Source organism: Heterodontus francisci, chromosome 23 (genome assembly GCF_036365525.1).
Source record: "Heterodontus francisci isolate sHetFra1 chromosome 23, sHetFra1.hap1, whole genome shotgun sequence".
Classification (NCBI taxonomy): domain Eukaryota; kingdom Metazoa; phylum Chordata; class Chondrichthyes; order Heterodontiformes; family Heterodontidae; genus Heterodontus; species Heterodontus francisci.
In genome coordinates this window covers 50,098,548-50,104,547 of record NC_090393.1, presented here as the reverse complement: position 1 = coordinate 50,104,547, position 6,000 = coordinate 50,098,548, and positions in this window count along the sequence as shown.

The window sequence follows — 6,000 nt, the reverse complement described above, 5'->3', positions numbered from 1 at the left end:
CTTTTTGTTTGTTGTTTCTTTGTAGGTTTGTGTTCTGCTGGCTGGTTTACTTGAATGTGTCTCAGTAAATTGTTCATTCTGGATTTTCTTTGGAGGTGGCAGAGGAAAGAATAGTGGACACAAGCAGGTTGAGCATGCTCTGCCACTGCTAACCTTCATCCAGTAGATATAATCTTCAGTGGCCCATGAAGGAAAAATAGATGTCACCTGCCCTAGGATTGGTGCAATAGTTTAGCAAATTATGTTAAATTTGTTTTTTTTTTCTTGCACGTGGGGCAGATAGGTTCCCCAAAGACCTGGATACAAAGAATAATAGAACTAATTTTGTAATATGTAGAACACCTCAATCTAGTTTCTATATAAACATTACAGATGGATTTCAGCACTAAGTTGTGCACTTATTACAGAGGCTGTTGTTCAACATAAATTACTACCAGCTGAATAAATGTGCTCTAATTTAGTTAGTATTTATATAATTTTTTCATTAGAACTAACACTGGATCATACACAGGTCAGGAGCAGCTGATTGTCAAAATAAAAACTCAACAGCTGCTCAATGTAGAGTAAAGGCTTGTAAAGAGTTGTAGAGCCTATAGGGATGAAGGTGTGAAGTAACGGGTGAGATTACTGAAGTGGAAATGTCAGTCAGTCAATTACTATTTACAATATTTTTGTTACCCATTGAAATTGAACACCATGAACATTCTGAAAGATAAATTGTGTAACTTTATTGATGCATCTCCATTACCATCACTATCCTATGCAGCTTCAAAAGTTCTGAATAAAATCATCACTACATTTACATATACAAAAGTAGCCTAGTCACATTGATATTTGCTATCCAGTTCTTATGTAGAAGTGGTAAGTGTTAGTCACATTCCACTTAGTGTAACATGACCTGCAGTCTGTATTAATAGTTGTCTTTTTATTATAATGGGCAACAGAAAAGCTTGGCAGGAGAAAATTGCATCCATCTTGGAACAAGTTATACTGTAAGGCGGAAATATTGATTGCATGTCACATGTCAAATTACTGAAAATGATTTAAATGCACATTTCTTCAAAACCAACTGCGACACACAAAACATTGCAATAGCAGCATTTACTGCTTTTTAAAGACACGAAAATGACTTACTACAATGAGGAACTCTGACAATGATGTCAAGTACAACAGCATAATTCAGCTGAACCTCAAGATGAATAGAGACAAAGGACACTACTTGGCCAATCAAGCTACGACTCCCCATCACAGCATTCAACTGACTGAATATTCAAGAGCTTTTGCCTCCACTACCCTATTCAGAAGATTACTGAAGATGTACTACCTGACATCACTGAATTGACCTTTTACAAGTTTGTACCTGTATTCATTTATCCTGTGGTTGTGGTGTAACAATTTATATCATGCCTTTAATGCAATAAAACATCCTGAAGCATATAATTTAAAGCTCTGGATTTAAACTTTCTAATCTGTCTAGTGCCAGTGCCCCAGATTAGGGTAATTCTCTGATGGGGCAGGACTTCTGACTGGTCCTGAGATGCCTCATGACCCTGGCCATATTACTAGTCCTGGTATTCATATACTTAAAGAGTTGCACCTATGTGGCAGTGGGGTGAAATGAGCTGCTTTTTTAAAATAGGGATCCATTATTCTCTATTTTCCCACCCTCCCTGCTGCCCTTACCTCTCCCACCTCCCTGCTTTTGTTAAGTTATTTTAATTCCCTCTTGCTTTTCTCTGCCCATTGCTGAACTCTTGCTCGACTCCAATCTACCTTCTTGCCTACTCTCCCATTGTAAGATTTATTCACTGTGGTATGATATTGAGAAGGGTAGAAGTGAGACAACTTGGAGTGCATGTCCACAGGTTCCTGAAAGTGGCAGGACAGGTTGATAAAAGTGGTGAAGGCGGCATATGGCATGCTTTCCTTTATTGGCTGAGGTATAGAATACAAAAACGGATGTAATGCTGGAACTGTATAAAATGCTGATTAGGCCACAGAGTGTGGTGGGTATCTGGAATTCACTGCCCAGATCAGTAGTGGAGGCAGAAACCCTCAACTCATTTAAAAAAGGTACCTAGACCTGCACCTGAAGTGCTGTAACCTATGGACCAGGTGCTGGAAGGTGGGATTAGATTGGGCATATAGTTTTTTCAGCTGGCACAGACACGATGGGCTGAATGGCCTCTTTCTGTGCCATAACTTTTCTATTGTCCAATAGAAATCTAGTTCTGCCTTTCTCCAATTCTTTCAACTGACTACTGTCCACAAATTTATTAGCAGGGACTGCATCCACTGTTGTCAATTTTAGTTGGTCCAATAACTTCAGCTTCGTGCTATGTAAAAAAGAATTGATTAGTGGGTAGCTGCTGGAATGCACCAAGGTGTGGGGAAACTGCTGCCAGTACTCCAACCATCAGTTACGAATAGACGGCCTTTCCAATTACAGCAGCAGCAACCGATAAAGTTTTAGCCAAAAGGGAGCCACACAAAATGAGTAATGGAGAGGCAGTTATTCCCAGTCACCTCTGTACTTTACAGTAACGAAATACCACAAAGAAACTCCATACAGCAGGACATCTGCAGTTGATATTACAACTACAGGTCACAAATGAATCCGCGGTTCTCCATAAACACAACGCAAGGATGTTAGTAAATTCCAGAAATGAGAGATTCTCACTTAAAAATCCAGCAAACTAAAGACTCCACTTAGCCAGGGGTATTTTTAAATCGGGTTTCTTTTTTAAGCTACTGTGTGTCTTGGGCTTTAACTTGTCAAAACAGACGAGTCAAATGTACAATTCTTTTTCATATTCTTCTTTGGCCTCCTTGTCTCAAGAAACAATGGATAAGCGCCTGGAGGTAGTAGGTGGTTTGTGAAGCAGTGCCTGGAGTGGCTATAAAGGCCAATTCTAGAGTGACAGACTCTTCCACAGGTGCTGCAGATAAAATTGGTTGTCGGGGCTGTTACACAGTTGGCTCTCCCCTTGCGCTTCTGTCTTTTTTCCTGCCAACTGCTAAGTCTCTGACTCGCCACTCTTTAGCCCTGCCTTTATGGCTGTCCGCCAGCTCTGGCAACTGAATCCCACGACTTGTGATCAATGTCACAGGATTTCATGTCGCATTTGCAGACGTCTTTAAAGCGGAGACATGGATAGCCAGTGGGTCTGATATTAGTGACGAGCTCGCTGTACAATGCGTCCTTGGGGATCCTGCCATCTTCCATGCAGCTCACATGGCCAAGCCATCTCAAGCACCACTGGCTCAGTAGGGTGTATATGGTGGGGATGCTGGCCACCTAGAGGACTTCTACGTTGGAGATACGGTCCTGTCACCTGATGCCAAGGATTCTCCGGAGGCAGCAAAGATGGAATAAATTGAGACGTCGCTCTTGGCTGACATACGTTGTCCAGGCCTCGCTGCCGTAGAGCAAGGTACTGAGGACACAGGCTTGATACACTCGGACTTTTGTGTTCCGTGTCAGTGCGCCATTTTCCCACACTCTCTTGGCCAGTCTGGACATAGCAGCGGATACCTTTCCCATGCGCTTGTTGATTTCTGCATCAAGAGACAGGTTACTAGTGATAGTTGAGCCTAGGTAGGCGAACTCTTGAACCACTTCCAGAGCATGGTCGCCGATATTGATGGATGGAGCATTTCTGATGTCCTGTGCCATGATGTTCGTTTTCTTGAGGCTGATGGTTAGGCCAAATTCGTTGCAGGCAGCCGCAATCCTGTTGATGAGTCTCTGCAGACACTCTTCTGTGTGGGATGTTAATGCAGCATCGTTAGCAAAGAGGGGTTCCCTGATGAGAACCTTCCGTACTTTGGTCTTCGATCTTAGACGGCAAGGTTGAACAACCTGCCATCTGATCTTGTGTGAAGGAAAATTCCTTCTTCTGAAGACTTGAAGGCATGTGAGAGCAACAGGGAGAAGATGATCCAAAACAGTGTAGGTGCGAGAACACAGCCGTTTCATGCCACTCAGGATAGGAAAGGGGTCTGATGAGGTGCCGCTATGCTGAATTGTGCCTTTCATATTGTCATGGAATGAGGTGATGATATTTAGTAGCTTTGGTGGACATTCGATCTTTACTGGTGGTCTGAAGAGACCATGTCTGCTGACAAGGTCAAAGGCTTTGGTGAGATCTATGAAAGCAACGTAGAGGGGCATCTGTTTACGGCATTTTTCCTGTAGCTGGCGAAGGGAGAACAGCATGTCAATGGTGGATCTCTCTGCTCAAAAGCCACACTGTGCCTCAGGATAGACATGCTCAGCCAGCTTCTGGAGTCTATTTGAAACAACTCAAGCGAAGACTTTCCCCACTATGCTGAGCAGGGAGATTCCACGGTAGTTGTTGCAGTCACCACAGTCACCCTTGTTCTTACAGAGGGTGACGATATTGGCATCGCGCATGTCCTGTGGTACTGCTCCTTCATCCCAGCACAGGCAAAGCAGTTCATGGAGTGCTGAGAGTATAGCAGGCTTGGCACTCTTGATTATTTCAGGGGTAATGCCGTCCTTCCCATATTAAATCACTGTATAAGGAAGAACACCGGCTTTACAGGAAACAATGTAAAGAATTTGATACGCCTCTTCCCCTTCTCCTTAATTACCAGGCATTACAGGTGTTTGAATTTATTGCCCCCCGCATCCCGCCAATACAGAAAACAGGTTTAAGCTATCTGACAGATCATCAGTTTCAAGCATTTCGGTTCATGACGTTGACATCTCTGTGGCCAGAAATCTGTGGGAGTTCAGCTTAGGTCACCTAAGCCCAGCCGATAGATTTGTGGCCAGCAAAGGAACTTAGGTAATTTGATTCTGTGGCAGTGGTTCACAATTTAAAAAACATCCATTTTCAAGATGCAGTGAATGTGGGGAGAGGTAGTTCAGGTGCCTTTATTGTTTCAATGATAACAGTAAAGCCCAATTTTCTTCCCACCCGCTATCTGGGAACCAGTTAGAGACAAGTAAGAGGCCTGCAGCAGTGGCTGGTTTTATTGGAGATCCCTTGCAGCTACCCAGAAACAGCAGCCAAATTTCTCCTGCGCCAATTCTCCATAATAAATAAAAAAGGAACTTAGCTTCTGGGTCCTGTGTCTGTTGCCTTTCCCTCTCTAATTGGAGAGAGTCTTGGCACAGGGCCTGAGACCTACATTTGGGTGCCCAAGCGGTGAGTGAACTGGAAAATGAGGCAGGAGATTGGGTATGCCCTCTCCTGTCTTATTAGCATTACAGTCCTTTGCCCGCACCTCAGGCAAGCCCCGGAAATGCTTATGTAAAAGGGAAGGAGGTGTGGCATTATGGGTCACTGCCCCTTTACCCCATATTTTGAGCCTGGGGAATAAGTGTAAATTACTATGGATGGAAAATCAGTCATCAATTCTAATCATTAAACTGTTCCCATGTTAAGTAAATTGTCTGTTCACTTATAGCCTAATTCTCAACCTGCCAGAATGTATATTCATTAAATCTGCCTACCAAACACAATCGTAGTGATTGAGATTTGCTTACAGGAGTAGGTGATGCTGAATCCAAATGGAATATCTGGGGTAAAACGCAAAACATATCAAAATCAACTAAAAAAATTCCCAGATCCAAATCCCTGAACCAGAAACCAAAAGAACTTTTCTAACGCTGTTTTGAAACTATTTGATAGGAGGCAAGAGTGAAACTCAGAGGCCCCTCCTCCTTTTGCCCTCTGCTGATTACCTAATGGGCATACAGATTAGCAACTCAGCATGTGAGGGGAAGGAGAAGAAAATAATTAATCCAAATCTCAAAGGGCTTCACATACATAGTCCCAGCAGTACTGCAAACTTCTATACTATCATCCTACATCACAACTTGCATTTATATAGTGCCTTTAACATAGTAAAACCTCTCAAGGCGCTTAGCATATAACGGCATAGTTCAACTCCTCGGCAAACAGGATATTTATGATGCATAGAGTTTACTGTGACAAGCCTTCCAGTCCCAATTCTGTACAGGGATAC